The 16908-nt window shown below is 63.2% G+C and overlaps 4 non-coding genes across 4 annotated transcripts; all 4 read left to right on the top strand.

Moving 5' to 3' along the window:
• Window positions 1-2628: 2628 nt before the first annotated feature.
• Window positions 2629-2747, top strand: LOC142864324 (5S ribosomal RNA). The gene has a single exon (XR_012914849.1). It is a non-coding gene; the product is annotated as a 5S ribosomal RNA (ribosomal RNA).
• Window positions 2748-6511: 3764 nt separating this feature from the next.
• On the top strand, window positions 6512-6630 carry LOC142864323 (5S ribosomal RNA). The gene has a single exon (XR_012914848.1). It is a non-coding gene; the product is annotated as a 5S ribosomal RNA (ribosomal RNA).
• Window positions 6631-10391: 3761 nt separating this feature from the next.
• On the top strand, window positions 10392-10510 carry LOC142864322 (5S ribosomal RNA). Its single transcript, XR_012914847.1, has one exon. It is a non-coding gene; the product is annotated as a 5S ribosomal RNA (ribosomal RNA).
• A 3764-nt stretch (window positions 10511-14274) lies between these two features.
• On the top strand, window positions 14275-14393 carry LOC142864321 (5S ribosomal RNA). Its single transcript, XR_012914846.1, has one exon. It is a non-coding gene; the product is annotated as a 5S ribosomal RNA (ribosomal RNA).
• The last annotated feature ends 2515 nt before the right edge of the window (window positions 14394-16908 follow it).

The raw sequence follows: 16908 nt of genomic DNA, 5'->3' as shown, positions 1-16908 counted from the left end.
GATTCCTCTCTGTCCACTTAGGCGTCCATCCGTTCGTACCAATTTGCTGGTGAGCGCGCTCACGTGGTGCTCGTGTGTCCATTCTTGGGATACTTGGCTTCCTGGAACGGGTTCCAGCTCTGGCCAGGAGAACACGAGAGGCGCCCTCTCACCGCTGCTCCTCACAGCCGAATGGCACTCCGTGGTGTCCACGCGCCACATTTTATTGATGCACTCCTGGATGGATGGGCACTCGGGTCGCTTCCACGTCTTTGGGATTGTGAATTGTGCCCTAACTGTAACCCTAACCCTTACCCAGCCCGTCTCCTCTGCCCCTGCCTGACGCACTCCTCCCCGGCCAGGCCCGTCACTGTCCTGGGCCCCCGCCTGACCGGCTCCTCCCCGCCCGGCCGGTCACCGTCCTCTGCCCCTGCCTGACACGCTCCTTCCCGCCCGGCCTCTCACCGTCCTCGGCCCCTGCCTGACCGGCTCCTCCGTCGCCTGGGCCTTCCAAGGGCTTGGTGTGGACGCTGCTTCCAGGAAGCCCTCCAGAAACCCGGCAGCAGGGTGGCCGCAGCAGTCTCCAGCAGCCGTCCCTAAGTCGCGTGAGTGCGGGGGACGTGCCCCCGCTGTGCCGCGAGGGCCCAGACTGGTGTCTTCCCTGAGGCCCTGCGGCTGCCGGTTGGGCTGCCGCTCCCCGCAAGGGGAGAGCCGCGGAGGTGGGGACCGCCTCCTGATGGGGATGTACACGCAGCTCTCCACGTCGGATTCCGGGGCTCTCTGTCCTGCCCGAAGGCCCAGCTGGCCTGCGGGTCCTTAGAGTGGCAAAAACCTCCGAAAACTGAGACTGAGGGTCCGGTGGGTGTCTGCACTTTTGTGCTGGGCACCCCAGGGAGGCCCGGGGGCTGGCTGGACAACGCGGTCTGCTGGGCGGGGGGTTTGGAGGAGCAACTGATGCCCTTTGCACTTTGGGTAGCAAGAGTCTGAGGTGTCTCTGAGCCCTGTGCCATGTCGGAGGGGGGGGTGCGGGGCGGAGGAGGAGGAGGAGGAGGTGGGAAGGGCCGGGGCCTGCAGTCCTGTTCCCGGGGTGGCACGGCAAGTGGCTTCTTCCACAGGCTGCTTGGCCTGGGCTCCCTGCACCTGGGCCTTTGGAGGACCGGCCCTGTGCTTGCCAACACTTCCTGCAGGGACCCAGAGCTGGGAGGTGGCATCTCTCAGCCCTGGGTCGGGCAGAGCCCCAGCGGGCCATGCCCACAACCTCTCTCAGCACCGGTCCCCCAGAAGGCTCCTTTGGGACCAGGATTCTCTTGCGGTGACTCTTTAAGGTCTGGCCCCTGGATGGAGGGGCACCAGGAGTAGAGGAGCAGGAAGGGGAAGGGGGTGGCCATGCGAGGGGACACTTTGAGGCCAAGTCCCAGCTTCAGCCTGATCCTCCTGGGAACCCCGCTCTGAGACAAGGAGCCGGGCTTCGCATTCCCACAGCAGCCAGTCGTGGGCTGAGGACACCTGGGGCGTTGGGAACTCCCTGGCTTCTCCTTGGTTTAACATCTAGAGCTGCTTGTGAATCGCGCCGCCACACACACCCGAGTGCAGGTGTCTTCCGCACAGACTGCGGGCCTCGCTCTTCTGAATGCCGCTAGCTCGCCACCCACCCACGGGTGAACCTGGTCAGGGTGCTTTCTCTCAGGGGCAGACTCTTTTCCGGGCGGGCTACCGGTGTCTCTGTTTGCTCGTTTCTTTCTTCCATTTCGGGAAAGTCTTCCTTGCTGGGTGTGGAAATCTCCTATGCCTTCCCTCGCCTATTCTGTCAGCTTTAAAATTCTCCTTCAGTTGCCACCCTCACAGATGGATTAGGAAACTCTTTCCGGTGCACTCATTAGTGAAATGACCTCCAGGAAGCTGGAATCCAATATCTAATGGCCGATTTTTAGCGAGTCCACACGCCAGGGTGGTCGGGGTCCAAAGCAGCCCCGGCCAGGCCCAGGCCCCTTGGACTGGGCCACAGGAGGACACGGAGGAGGGTCCCGGCCCCCACGAAGCGGTGCCGGCAGTTCTCCACGGGCTTGGGCGTTTTCCAGAGGTAGGAGATGGAGGGGACTGATTTCTTCAGCGCCCCCCAAACCACGCCACCCCACCCCACCCATGGGACACATCCCCAGAGAGAGACGCCCCATACACTGGCTGTGCCCCAGCCCTGGCCCGGGGGAATAGGCGGCAGCCCACCCACAGGGCGAGGGGGGGGCGCAGCTGAAAGGGGTTGTGGGGGAGGGCGGCCCCTGGCTGGGGTCAAAGGGCGAGCGTCCCGCGCGTGCGCAGTCAGCGGCAGCGACGCGCTGGGGGTGGGCAGCGGGTAGGTGAAGGAGGCCGGGCGAGGAGACGAGGGGGGCTGGGAGGGCTCCACCTTGGCGAGTCCAGCCGTGGAGGCGCATCTTGTGTGAGTGTGAGTGAGTGTGAGTGTGTGTGTGTGTGTATAGAGAGACAGCCCCCCACCCCGCCCCGCCCCGCCCCGCCCATCACCCCCGTCCCTGGGAGCCCGCGGGACCCGGCCGGCCCGGCCCCGCCCGGCGCGGGGCCTGGGGCGGGAGGCGGCGGCGGGGAAGCCCAGAGAGGCTCGGCTTCTCGAGCGGGGCAGGGGCGCCCTCCGCCGCCGTCTAGGGCCACACCACCCTGAACGCCCCCGATCTCGTCTGGTCTCGGAAGCTAAGCAGGGTCGGGCCTGGTTAGTACTTGGATGGGAGACCGCCTGGGAATACCGGGTGCCACAGGCTGCTGCTTTTTTTTTTTTTTTTTTTCTTGCCTCTTGTTCTGTCCCCTTTCTGGGAGCGCGGCGGCGGCCCGGGGTGGGGGTCACCCCCACCCTCAGCGCCCGCGCGGTGCCTGGCGCCCCAGCCCGCACCGTGGGGCCTCCTCTTGTCCCAAGCCGCGACACCGCCGCCACGCGGCAGCATGCGTGGCTTCTGGACTGTCAGGTCTCAGACCAAAGGTCTGCTCTGTGGGAACCGACACGCTGGAGGAAACCTTGAGAGTCTGAGAGGGGAGGGAGTTCCAGAAGAAGGCCAGGATGTCATTTTGAGGGAGTATGTGACCAGAACTCGTCCCGTTGCTTTTGGGGTTCTATGGGCTACACGCAGGAATCTTTGGTGGTGGCACCTGATGTTGGGGGATCCGGAGTCACACCCAGACCTGCTCCACAGGCCTCCTTTTACTTTTCTCTTCGGATTCATTATTTTTAAAAAGTGTCTCTTACCTCTAGGATTGCATTTTCTTTTCTCTCTCTTTTCAAGCAGATGATGGGAGTACAAGTATTCAGGTGACATGTGTTGCCCGTGCCGCCCTCCCCCCTGTGTTCTTTTTTTTTTTTTTTTTGAGACAGAGTCTCTTTTTGCTGCCCAGGCTAGAGTGAGTGCCATGGCGTCAGCCTAGCTCACAGCAACCTCAATCTCCGGGCTCAAGCAATCCTGCTGCCTCAGCCTCCCGAGTAGTTGGGACTACAGGCATGCACCACCACGCCCGGCTGTGTTTTTCTATATATATTAGTTGGCCAATTAATTTCTTTCTATTTTTAGTAGAGACGGGGTCTCGCTCTTGCTCAGGCTGGTTTCGAACTCCTGACCTGGAGCAATCCGCCCGCCTCGGCCTCCCAGAGAGCTAGGATTACAGGCGTGAGCCACCGCGCCCGGCCCCCCCTGTGTTCTTATTCATATACCTCTCATGTTGTTCCAGCGTATTGTGGGGGTACCAATGTTAAGGTCGGGTGCCTTGCCCTCTCCAAGCCTCCCCCCTCGGGTCAGAGCTTCAAGTGCGCCCATCCCCCAGTCGGTGCGCACCCACCCCATGCCTAATGGATGTGTATGCCCCTCCCCTCCCCCCACCCGCCCGCCCGACACCCACCCGATGAAGGTGATTCCTCTCTGTCCACTTAGGCGTCCATCCGTTCGTACCAGTTTGCTGGTGAGCGCGCTCACGTGGTGCCCGTGTGTCCATTCTTGGGATACTTGGCTTACTGGAACGGGTTCCAGCTCTGGCCAGGAGAACACGAGAGGCGCCCTCTCACCGCTGCTCCTCACAGCCGAATGGCACTCCGTGGTGTCCACGTGCCACATTTTATTGATGCACTCCTGGATGGATGGGCACTCGGGTCGCTTCCACGTCTTTGGGATTGTGAATTGTGCCCTAACTGTAACCCTAACCCTTACCCAGCCCGTCTCCTCTGCCCCTGCCTGACGCACTCCTCCCCGGCCAGGCCCGTCACTGTCCTGGGCCCCCGCCTGACCGGCTCCTCCCCGCCCGGCCGGTCACCGTCCTCTGCCCCTGCCTGACACGCTCCTTCCCGCCCGGCCTCTCACCGTCCTCGGCCCCTGCCTGACCGGCTCCTCCGTCGCCTGGGCCTTCCAAGGGCTTGGTGTGGATGCTGCTTCCAGGAAGCCCTCCAGAAACCCGGCAGCAGGGTGGCCGCAGCAGTCTCCAGCAGCCGTCCCTAAGTCGCGTGAGTGCGGGGGACGTGCCCCCGCTGTGCCGCGGGGGCCCAGCCTGGTGTCTTCCCTGAGGCCCTGCGGCTGCCGGCTGGGCTGCCGCTCCCCGCAAGGGGAGAGCCGCGGAGGTGGGGACCGCCTCCTGATGGGGACGTACACGCAGCTCTCCACGTCGGATTCCGGGGCTCTCTGTCCTGCCCGAAGGCCCAGCTGGCCTGCGGGTCCTTAGAGTGGCAAAAACCTCCGAAAACTGAGACTGAGGGTCCGGTGGGTGTCTGCACTTTTGTGCTGGGCACCCCAGGGAGGCCCGGGGGCTGGCTGGACAACGCGGTCTGCTGGGCGGGGGGTTTGGAGGAGCAACTGATGCCCTTTGCACTTTGGGTAGCAAGAGTCTGAGGTGTCTCTGAGCCCTGTGCCATGTGGGGGGGGGTGCGGGGCGGAGGAGGAGGAGGAGGAGGTGGGAAGGGCCGGGGCCTGCAGTCCTGTTCCCGGGGTGGCACGGCAAGTGGCTTCTTCCACAGGCTGCTTGGCCTGGGCTCCCTGCACCTGGGCCTTTGGAGGACCGGCCCTGTGCTTGCCAACACTTCCTGCAGGGACCCAGAGCTGGGAGGTGGCATCTCTCAGCCCTGGGTCGGGCAGAGCCCCAGCGGGCCATGCCCACAACCTCTCTCAGCACCGGTCCCCCAGAAGGCTCCTTTGGGACCAGGATTCTCTTGCGGTGACTCTTTAAGGTCTGGCCCCTGGATGGAGGGGCACCAGGAGTAGAGGAGCAGGAAGGGGAAGGGGGTGGCCATGCGAGGGGACACTTTGAGGCCAAGTCCCAGCTTCAGCCTGATCCTCCTGGGAACCCCGCTCTGAGACAAGGAGCCGGGCTTCGCATTCCCACAGCAGCCAGTCGTGGGCTGAGGACACCTGGGGCGTTGGGAACTCCCTGGCTTCTCCTTGGTTTAACATCTAGAGCTGCTTGTGAATCGCGCCGCCACACACACCCGAGTGCAGGTGTCTTCCGCACAGACTGCGGGCCTCGCTCTTCTGAATGCCGCTAGCTCGCCACCCACCCACGGGTGAACCTGGTCAGGGTGCTTTCTCTCAGGGGCAGACTCTTTTCCGGGCGGGCTACCGGTGTCTCTGTTTGCTCGTTTCTTTCTTCCATTTCGGGAAAGTCTTCCTTGCTGGGTGTGGAAATCTCCTATGCCTTCCCTCGCCTATTCTGTCAGCTTTAAAATTCTCCTTCAGTTGCCACCCTCACAGATGGATTAGGAAACTCTTTCCGGTGCACTCATTAGTGAAATGACCTCCAGGAAGCTGGAATCCAATATCTAATGGCCGATTTTTAGCGAGTCCACACGCCAGGGTGGTCGGGGTCCAAAGCAGCCCCGGCCAGGCCCAGGCCCCTTGGACTGGGCCACAGGAGGACACGGAGGAGGGTCCCGGCCCCCACGAAGCGGTGCCGGCAGTTCTCCACGGGCTTGGGCGTTTTCCAGAGGTAGGAGATGGAGGGGACTGATTTCTTCAGCGCCCCCCAAACCACGCCACCCCACCCCACCCATGGGACACATCCCCAGAGAGAGACGCCCCATACACTGGCTGTGCCCCAGCCCTGGCCCGGGGGAATAGGCGGCAGCCCACCCACAGGGCGAGGGGGGGGCGCAGCTGAAAGGGGTTGTGGGGGAGGGCGGCCCCTGGCTGGGGTCAAAGGGCGAGCGTCCCGCGCGTGCGCAGTCAGCGGCAGCGACGCGCTGGGGGTGGGCAGCGGGTAGGTGAAGGAGGCCGGGCGAGGAGACGAGGGGGGCTGGGAGGGCTCCACCTTGGCGAGTCCAGCCGTGGAGGCGCATCTTGTGTGAGTGTGAGTGAGTGTGAGTGTGTGTGTGTGTGTATAGAGAGACAGCCCCCCACCCCGCCCCGCCCCGCCCCGCCCCGCCCATCACCCCCGTCCCTGGGAGCCCGCGGGACCCGGCCGGCCCGGCCCCGCCCGGCGCGGGGCCTGGGGCGGGAGGCGGCGGCGGGGAAGCCCAGAGAGGCTCGGCTTCTCGAGCGGGGCAGGGGCGCCCTCCGCCGCCGTCTAGGGCCACACCACCCTGAACGCCCCCGATCTCGTCTGGTCTCGGAAGCTAAGCAGGGTCGGGCCTGGTTAGTACTTGGATGGGAGACCGCCTGGGAATACCGGGTGCCACAGGCTGCTGCTTTTTTTTTTTTTTTTTTCTTGCCTCTTGTTCTGTCCCCTTTCTGGGAGCGCGGCGGCGGCCCGGGGTGGGGGTCACCCCCACCCTCAGCGCCCGCGCGGTGCCTGGCGCCCCAGCCCGCACCGTGGGGCCTCCTCTTGTCCCAAGCCGCGACACCGCCGCCACGCGGCAGCATGCGTGGCTTCTGGACTGTCAGGTCTCAGACCAAAGGTCTGCTCTGTGGGAACCGACACGCTGGAGGAAACCTTGAGAGTCTGAGAGGGGAGGGAGTTCCAGAAGAAGGCCAGGATGTCATTTTGAGGGAGTATGTGACCAGAACTCGTCCCGTTGCTTTTGGGGTTCTATGGGCTACACGCAGGAATCTTTGGTGGTGGCACCTGATGTTGGGGGATCCGGAGTCACACCCAGACCTGCTCCACAGGCCTCCTTTTACTTTTCTCTTCGGATTCATTATTTTTAAAAAGTGTCTCTTACCTCTAGGATTGCATTTTCTTTTCTCTCTCTTTTCAAGCAGATGATGGGAGTACAAGTATTCAGGTGACATGTGTTGCCCGTGCCGCCCTCCCCCCTGTGTTCTTTTTTTTTTTTTTTTTGAGACAGAGTCTCGTTTTGCTGCCCAGGCTAGAGTGAGTGCCATGGCGTCAGCCTAGCTCACAGCAACCTCAATCTCCGGGCTCAAGCAATCCTGCTGCCTCAGCCTCCCGAGTAGTTGGGACTACAGGCATGCACCACCACGCCCGGCTGTGTTTTTCTATATATATTAGTTGGCCAATTAATTTCTTTCTATTTTTAGTAGAGACGGGGTCTCGCTCTTGCTCAGGCTGGTTTCGAACTCCTGACCTGGAGCAATCCGCCCGCCTCGGCCTCCCAGAGAGCTAGGATTACAGGCGTGAGCCACCGCGCCCGGCCCCCCCTGTGTTCTTATTCATATACCTCTCATGTTGTTCCAGCGTATTGTGGGGGTACCAATGTTAAGGTCGGGTGCCTTGCCCTCTCCAAGCCTCCCCCCTCGGGTCAGAGCTTCAAGTGCGCCCATCCCCCAGTCGGTGCGCACTCACCCCATGCCTAATGGATGTGTATGCCCCTCCCCTCCCCCCACCCGCCCGCCCGACACCCACCCGATGAAGGTGATTCCTCTCTGTCCACTTAGGCGTCCATCCGTTCGTACCAATTTGCTGGTGAGCGCGCTCACGTGGTGCTCGTGTGTCCATTCTTGGGATACTTGGCTTCCTGGAACGGGTTCCAGCTCTGGCCAGGAGAACACGAGAGGCGCCCTCTCACCGCTGCTCCTCACAGCCGAATGGCACTCCGTGGTGTCCACGCGCCACATTTTATTGATGCACTCCTGGATGGATGGGCACTCGGGTCGCTTCCACGTCTTTGGGATTGTGAATTGTGCCCTAACTGTAACCCTAACCCTTACCCAGCCCGTCTCCTCTGCCCCTGCCTGACGCACTCCTCCCCGGCCAGGCCCGTCACTGTCCTGGGCCCCCGCCTGACCGGCTCCTCCCCGCCCGGCCGGTCACCGTCCTCTGCCCCTGCCTGACACGCTCCTTCCCGCCCGGCCTCTCACCGTCCTCGGCCCCTGCCTGACCGGCTCCTCCGTCGCCTGGGCCTTCCAAGGGCTTGGTGTGGACGCTGCTTCCAGGAAGCCCTCCAGAAACCCGGCAGCAGGGTGGCCGCAGCAGTCTCCAGCAGCCGTCCCTAAGTCGCGTGAGTGCGGGGGACGTGCCCCCGCTGTGCCGCGGGGGCCCAGACTGGTGTCTTCCCTGAGGCCCTGCGGCTGCCGGTTGGGCTGCCGCTCCCCGCAAGGGGAGAGCCGCGGAGGTGGGGACCGCCTCCTGATGGGGATGTACACGCAGCTCTCCACGTCGGATTCCGGGGCTCTCTGTCCTGCCCGAAGGCCCAGCTGGCCTGCGGGTCCTTAGAGTGGCAAAAACCTCCGAAAACTGAGACTGAGGGTCCGGTGGGTGTCTGCACTTTTGTGCTGGGCACCCCAGGGAGGCCCGGGGGCTGGCTGGACAACGCGGTCTGCTGGGCGGGGGGTTTGGAGGAGCAACTGATGCCCTTTGCACTTTGGGTAGCAAGAGTCTGAGGTGTCTCTGAGCCCTGTGCCATGTCGGAGGGGGGGGTGCGGGGCGGAGGAGGAGGAGGAGGAGGTGGGAAGGGCCGGGGCCTGCAGTCCTGTTCCCGGGGTGGCACGGCAAGTGGCTTCTTCCACAGGCTGCTTGGCCTGGGCTCCCTGCACCTGGGCCTTTGGAGGACCGGCCCTGTGCTTGCCAACACTTCCTGCAGGGACCCAGAGCTGGGAGGTGGCATCTCTCAGCCCTGGGTCGGGCAGAGCCCCAGCGGGCCATGCCCACAACCTCTCTCAGCACCGGTCCCCCAGAAGGCTCCTTTGGGACCAGGATTCTCTTGCGGTGACTCTTTAAGGTCTGGCCCCTGGATGGAGGGGCACCAGGAGTAGAGGAGCAGGAAGGGGAAGGGGGTGGCCATGCGAGGGGACACTTTGAGGCCAAGTCCCAGCTTCAGCCTGATCCTCCTGGGAACCCCGCTCTGAGACAAGGAGCCGGGCTTCGCATTCCCACAGCAGCCAGTCGTGGGCTGAGGACACCTGGGGCGTTGGGAACTCCCTGGCTTCTCCTTGGTTTAACATCTAGAGCTGCTTGTGAATCGCGCCGCCACACACACCCGAGTGCAGGTGTCTTCCGCACAGACTGCGGGCCTCGCTCTTCTGAATGCCGCTAGCTCGCCACCCACCCACGGGTGAACCTGGTCAGGGTGCTTTCTCTCAGGGGCAGACTCTTTTCCGGGCGGGCTACCGGTGTCTCTGTTTGCTCGTTTCTTTCTTCCATTTCGGGAAAGTCTTCCTTGCTGGGTGTGGAAATCTCCTATGCCTTCCCTCGCCTATTCTGTCAGCTTTAAAATTCTCCTTCAGTTGCCACCCTCACAGATGGATTAGGAAACTCTTTCCGGTGCACTCATTAGTGAAATGACCTCCAGGAAGCTGGAATCCAATATCTAATGGCCGATTTTTAGCGAGTCCACACGCCAGGGTGGTCGGGGTCCAAAGCAGCCCCGGCCAGGCCCAGGCCCCTTGGACTGGGCCACAGGAGGACACGGAGGAGGGTCCCGGCCCCCACGAAGCGGTGCCGGCAGTTCTCCACGGGCTTGGGCGTTTTCCAGAGGTAGGAGATGGAGGGGACTGATTTCTTCAGCGCCCCCCAAACCACGCCACCCCACCCCACCCATGGGACACATCCCCAGAGAGAGACGCCCCATACACTGGCTGTGCCCCAGCCCTGGCCCGGGGGAATAGGCGGCAGCCCACCCACAGGGCGAGGGGGGGGCGCAGCTGAAAGGGGTTGTGGGGGAGGGCGGCCCCTGGCTGGGGTCAAAGGGCGAGCGTCCCGCGCGTGCGCAGTCAGCGGCAGCGACGCGCTGGGGGTGGGCAGCGGGTAGGTGAAGGAGGCCGGGCGAGGAGACGAGGGGGGCTGGGAGGGCTCCACCTTGGCGAGTCCAGCCGTGGAGGCGCATCTTGTGTGAGTGTGAGTGAGTGTGAGTGTGTGTGTGTGTGTATAGAGAGACAGCCCCCCACCCCGCCCCGCCCCGCCCCGCCCATCACCCCCGTCCCTGGGAGCCCGCGGGACCCGGCCGGCCCGGCCCCGCCCGGCGCGGGGCCTGGGGCGGGAGGCGGCGGCGGGGAAGCCCAGAGAGGCTCGGCTTCTCGAGCGGGGCAGGGGCGCCCTCCGCCGCCGTCTAGGGCCACACCACCCTGAACGCCCCCGATCTCGTCTGGTCTCGGAAGCTAAGCAGGGTCGGGCCTGGTTAGTACTTGGATGGGAGACCGCCTGGGAATACCGGGTGCCACAGGCTGCTGCTTTTTTTTTTTTTTTTTTTCTTGCCTCTTGTTCTGTCCCCTTTCTGGGAGCGCGGCGGCGGCCCGGGGTGGGGGTCACCCCCACCCTCAGCGCCCGCGCGGTGCCTGGCGCCCCAGCCCGCACCGTGGGGCCTCCTCTTGTCCCAAGCCGCGACACCGCCGCCACGCGGCAGCATGCGTGGCTTCTGGACTGTCAGGTCTCAGACCAAAGGTCTGCTCTGTGGGAACCGACACGCTGGAGGAAACCTTGAGAGTCTGAGAGGGGAGGGAGTTCCAGAAGAAGGCCAGGATGTCATTTTGAGGGAGTATGTGACCAGAACTCGTCCCGTTGCTTTTGGGGTTCTATGGGCTACACGCAGGAATCTTTGGTGGTGGCACCTGATGTTGGGGGATCCGGAGTCACACCCAGACCTGCTCCACAGGCCTCCTTTTACTTTTCTCTTCGGATTCATTATTTTTAAAAAGTGTCTCTTACCTCTAGGATTGCATTTTCTTTTCTCTCTCTTTTCAAGCAGATGATGGGAGTACAAGTATTCAGGTGACATGTGTTGCCCGTGCCGCCCTCCCCCCTGTGTTCTTTTTTTTTTTTTTTTTGAGACAGAGTCTCTTTTTGCTGCCCAGGCTAGAGTGAGTGCCATGGCGTCAGCCTAGCTCACAGCAACCTCAATCTCCGGGCTCAAGCAATCCTGCTGCCTCAGCCTCCCGAGTAGTTGGGACTACAGGCATGCACCACCACGCCCGGCTGTGTTTTTCTATATATATTAGTTGGCCAATTTATTTCTTTCTATTTTTAGTAGAGACGGGGTCTCGCTCTTGCTCAGGCTGGTTTCGAACTCCTGACCTGGAGCAATCCGCCCGCCTCGGCCTCCCAGAGAGCTAGGATTACAGGCGTGAGCCACCGCGCCCGGCCCCCCCTGTGTTCTTATTCATATACCTCTCATGTTGTTCCAGCGTATTGTGGGGGTACCAATGTTAAGGTCGGGTGCCTTGCCCTCTCCAAGCCTCCCCCCTCGGGTCAGAGCTTCAAGTGCGCCCATCCCCCAGTCGGTGCGCACCCACCCCATGCCTAATGGATGTGTATGCCCCTCCCCTCCCCCCACCCGCCCGCCCGACACCCACCCGATGAAGGTGATTCCTCTCTGTCCACTTAGGCGTCCATCCGTTCGTACCAGTTTGCTGGTGAGCGCGCTCACGTGGTGCCCGTGTGTCCATTCTTGGGATACTTGGCTTACTGGAACGGGTTCCAGCTCTGGCCAGGAGAACACGAGAGGCGCCCTCTCACCGCTGCTCCTCACAGCCGAATGGCACTCCGTGGTGTCCACGCGCCACATTTTATTGATGCACTCCTGGATGGATGGGCACTCGGGTCGCTTCCACGTCTTTGGGATTGTGAATTGTGCCCTAACTGTAACCCTAACCCTTACCCAGCCCGTCTCCTCTGCCCCTGCCTGACGCACTCCTCCCCGGCCAGGCCCGTCACTGTCCTGGGCCCCCGCCTGACCGGCTCCTCCCCGCCCGGCCGGTCACCGTCCTCTGCCCCTGCCTGACACGCTCCTTCCCGCCCGGCCTCTCACCGTCCTCGGCCCCTGCCTGACCGGCTCCTCCGTCGCCTGGGCCTTCCAAGGGCTTGGTGTGGATGCTGCTTCCAGGAAGCCCTCCAGAAACCCGGCAGCAGGGTGGCCGCAGCAGTCTCCAGCAGCCGTCCCTAAGTCGCGTGAGTGCGGGGGACGTGCCCCCGCTGTGCCGCGGGGGCCCAGCCTGGTGTCTTCCCTGAGGCCCTGCGGCTGCCGGCTGGGCTGCCGCTCCCCGCAAGGGGAGAGCCGCGGAGGTGGGGACCGCCTCCTGATGGGGACGTACACGCAGCTCTCCACGTCGGATTCCGGGGCTCTCTGTCCTGCCCGAAGGCCCAGCTGGCCTGCGGGTCCTTAGAGTGGCAAAAACCTCCGAAAACTGAGACTGAGGGTCCGGTGGGTGTCTGCACTTTTGTGCTGGGCACCCCAGGGAGGCCCGGGGGCTGGCTGGACAACGCGGTCTGCTGGGCGGGGGGTTTGGAGGAGCAACTGATGCCCTTTGCACTTTGGGTAGCAAGAGTCTGAGGTGTCTCTGAGCCCTGTGCCATGTGGGGGGGGGTGCGGGGCGGAGGAGGAGGAGGAGGAGGTGGGAAGGGCCGGGGCCTGCAGTCCTGTTCCCGGGGTGGCACGGCAAGTGGCTTCTTCCACAGGCTGCTTGGCCTGGGCTCCCTGCACCTGGGCCTTTGGAGGACCGGCCCTGTGCTTGCCAACACTTCCTGCAGGGACCCAGAGCTGGGAGGTGGCATCTCTCAGCCCTGGGTCGGGCAGAGCCCCAGCGGGCCATGCCCACAACCTCTCTCAGCACCGGTCCCCCAGAAGGCTCCTTTGGGACCAGGATTCTCTTGCGGTGACTCTTTAAGGTCTGGCCCCTGGATGGAGGGGCACCAGGAGTAGAGGAGCAGGAAGGGGAAGGGGGTGGCCATGCGAGGGGACACTTTGAGGCCAAGTCCCAGCTTCAGCCTGATCCTCCTGGGAACCCCGCTCTGAGACAAGGAGCCGGGCTTCGCATTCCCACAGCAGCCAGTCGTGGGCTGAGGACACCTGGGGCGTTGGGAACTCCCTGGCTTCTCCTTGGTTTAACATCTAGAGCTGCTTGTGAATCGCGCCGCCACACACACCCGAGTGCAGGTGTCTTCCGCACAGACTGCGGGCCTCGCTCTTCTGAATGCCGCTAGCTCGCCACCCACCCACGGGTGAACCTGGTCAGGGTGCTTTCTCTCAGGGGCAGACTCTTTTCCGGGCGGGCTACCGGTGTCTCTGTTTGCTCGTTTCTTTCTTCCATTTCGGGAAAGTCTTCCTTGCTGGGTGTGGAAATCTCCTATGCCTTCCCTCGCCTATTCTGTCAGCTTTAAAATTCTCCTTCAGTTGCCACCCTCACAGATGGATTAGGAAACTCTTTCCGGTGCACTCATTAGTGAAATGACCTCCAGGAAGCTGGAATCCAATATCTAATGGCCGATTTTTAGCGAGTCCACACGCCAGGGTGGTCGGGGTCCAAAGCAGCCCCGGCCAGGCCCAGGCCCCTTGGACTGGGCCACAGGAGGACACGGAGGAGGGTCCCGGCCCCCACGAAGCGGTGCCGGCAGTTCTCCACGGGCTTGGGCGTTTTCCAGAGGTAGGAGATGGAGGGGACTGATTTCTTCAGCGCCCCCCAAACCACGCCACCCCACCCCACCCATGGGACACATCCCCAGAGAGAGACGCCCCATACACTGGCTGTGCCCCAGCCCTGGCCCGGGGGAATAGGCGGCAGCCCACCCACAGGGCGAGGGGGGGGCGCAGCTGAAAGGGGTTGTGGGGGAGGGCGGCCCCTGGCTGGGGTCAAAGGGCGAGCGTCCCGCGCGTGCGCAGTCAGCGGCAGCGACGCGCTGGGGGTGGGCAGCGGGTAGGTGAAGGAGGCCGGGCGAGGAGACGAGGGGGGCTGGGAGGGCTCCACCTTGGCGAGTCCAGCCGTGGAGGCGCATCTTGTGTGAGTGTGAGTGAGTGTGAGTGTGTGTGTGTGTGTATAGAGAGACAGCCCCCCACCCCGCCCCGCCCCGCCCCGCCCCGCCCATCACCCCCGTCCCTGGGAGCCCGCGGGACCCGGCCGGCCCGGCCCCGCCCGGCGCGGGGCCTGGGGCGGGAGGCGGCGGCGGGGAAGCCCAGAGAGGCTCGGCTTCTCGAGCGGGGCAGGGGCGCCCTCCGCCGCCGTCTAGGGCCACACCACCCTGAACGCCCCCGATCTCGTCTGGTCTCGGAAGCTAAGCAGGGTCGGGCCTGGTTAGTACTTGGATGGGAGACCGCCTGGGAATACCGGGTGCCACAGGCTGCTGCTTTTTTTTTTTTTTTTTTCTTGCCTCTTGTTCTGTCCCCTTTCTGGGAGCGCGGCGGCGGCCCGGGGTGGGGGTCACCCCCACCCTCAGCGCCCGCGCGGTGCCTGGCGCCCCAGCCCGCACCGTGGGGCCTCCTCTTGTCCCAAGCCGCGACACCGCCGCCACGCGGCAGCATGCGTGGCTTCTGGACTGTCAGGTCTCAGACCAAAGGTCTGCTCTGTGGGAACCGACACGCTGGAGGAAACCTTGAGAGTCTGAGAGGGGAGGGAGTTCCAGAAGAAGGCCAGGATGTCATTTTGAGGGAGTATGTGACCAGAACTCGTCCCGTTGCTTTTGGGGTTCTATGGGCTACACGCAGGAATCTTTGGTGGTGGCACCTGATGTTGGGGGATCCGGAGTCACACCCAGACCTGCTCCACAGGCCTCCTTTTACTTTTCTCTTCGGATTCATTATTTTTAAAAAGTGTCTCTTACCTCTAGGATTGCATTTTCTTTTCTCTCTCTTTTCAAGCAGATGATGGGAGTACAAGTATTCAGGTGACATGTGTTGCCCGTGCCGCCCTCCCCCCTGTGTTCTTTTTTTTTTTTTTTTTGAGACAGAGTCTCGTTTTGCTGCCCAGGCTAGAGTGAGTGCCATGGCGTCAGCCTAGCTCACAGCAACCTCAATCTCCGGGCTCAAGCAATCCTGCTGCCTCAGCCTCCCGAGTAGTTGGGACTACAGGCATGCACCACCACGCCCGGCTGTGTTTTTCTATATATATTAGTTGGCCAATTAATTTCTTTCTATTTTTAGTAGAGACGGGGTCTCGCTCTTGCTCAGGCTGGTTTCGAACTCCTGACCTGGAGCAATCCGCCCGCCTCGGCCTCCCAGAGAGCTAGGATTACAGGCGTGAGCCACCGCGCCCGGCCCCCCCTGTGTTCTTATTCATATACCTCTCATGTTGTTCCAGCGTATTGTGGGGGTACCAATGTTAAGGTCGGGTGCCTTGCCCTCTCCAAGCCTCCCCCCTCGGGTCAGAGCTTCAAGTGCGCCCATCCCCCAGTCGGTGCGCACTCACCCCATGCCTAATGGATGTGTATGCCCCTCCCCTCCCCCCACCCGCCCGCCCGACACCCACCCGATGAAGGTGATTCCTCTCTGTCCACTTAGGCGTCCATCCGTTCGTACCAATTTGCTGGTGAGCGCGCTCACGTGGTGCTCGTGTGTCCATTCTTGGGATACTTGGCTTCCTGGAACGGGTTCCAGCTCTGGCCAGGAGAACACGAGAGGCGCCCTCTCACCGCTGCTCCTCACAGCCGAATGGCACTCCGTGGTGTCCACGCGCCACATTTTATTGATGCACTCCTGGATGGATGGGCACTCGGGTCGCTTCCACGTCTTTGGGATTGTGAATTGTGCCCTAACTGTAACCCTAACCCTTACCCAGCCCGTCTCCTCTGCCCCTGCCTGACGCACTCCTCCCCGGCCAGGCCCGTCACTGTCCTGGGCCCCCGCCTGACCGGCTCCTCCCCGCCCGGCCGGTCACCGTCCTCTGCCCCTGCCTGACACGCTCCTTCCCGCCCGGCCTCTCACCGTCCTCGGCCCCTGCCTGACCGGCTCCTCCGTCGCCTGGGCCTTCCAAGGGCTTGGTGTGGACGCTGCTTCCAGGAAGCCCTCCAGAAACCCGGCAGCAGGGTGGCCGCAGCAGTCTCCAGCAGCCGTCCCTAAGTCGCGTGAGTGCGGGGGACGTGCCCCCGCTGTGCCGCGAGGGCCCAGACTGGTGTCTTCCCTGAGGCCCTGCGGCTGCCGGTTGGGCTGCCGCTCCCCGCAAGGGGAGAGCCGCGGAGGTGGGGACCGCCTCCTGATGGGGATGTACACGCAGCTCTCCACGTCGGATTCCGGGGCTCTCTGTCCTGCCCGAAGGCCCAGCTGGCCTGCGGGTCCTTAGAGTGGCAAAAACCTCCGAAAACTGAGACTGAGGGTCCGGTGGGTGTCTGCACTTTTGTGCTGGGCACCCCAGGGAGGCCCGGGGGCTGGCTGGACAACGCGGTCTGCTGGGCGGGGGGTTTGGAGGAGCAACTGATGCCCTTTGCACTTTGGGTAGCAAGAGTCTGAGGTGTCTCTGAGCCCTGTGCCATGTCGGAGGGGGGGGTGCGGGGCGGAGGAGGAGGAGGAGGAGGTGGGAAGGGCCGGGGCCTGCAGTCCTGTTCCCGGGGTGGCACGGCAAGTGGCTTCTTCCACAGGCTGCTTGGCCTGGGCTCCCTGCACCTGGGCCTTTGGAGGACCGGCCCTGTGCTTGCCAACACTTCCTGCAGGGACCCAGAGCTGGGAGGTGGCATCTCTCAGCCCTGGGTCGGGCAGAGCCCCAGCGGGCCATGCCCACAACCTCTCTCAGCACCGGTCCCCCAGAAGGCTCCTTTGGGACCAGGATTCTCTTGCGGTGACTCTTTAAGGTCTGGCCCCTGGATGGAGGGGCACCAGGAGTAGAGGAGCAGGAAGGGGAAGGGGGTGGCCATGCGAGGGGACACTTT

This window comes from Microcebus murinus, chromosome 24, assembly GCF_040939455.1.
Source record: "Microcebus murinus isolate Inina chromosome 24, M.murinus_Inina_mat1.0, whole genome shotgun sequence".
NCBI lineage: Eukaryota > Metazoa > Chordata > Mammalia > Primates > Cheirogaleidae > Microcebus > Microcebus murinus.
Note: the sequence above shows the minus strand (reverse complement) of the source record. Positions and strands in the feature narration are given on the sequence as shown.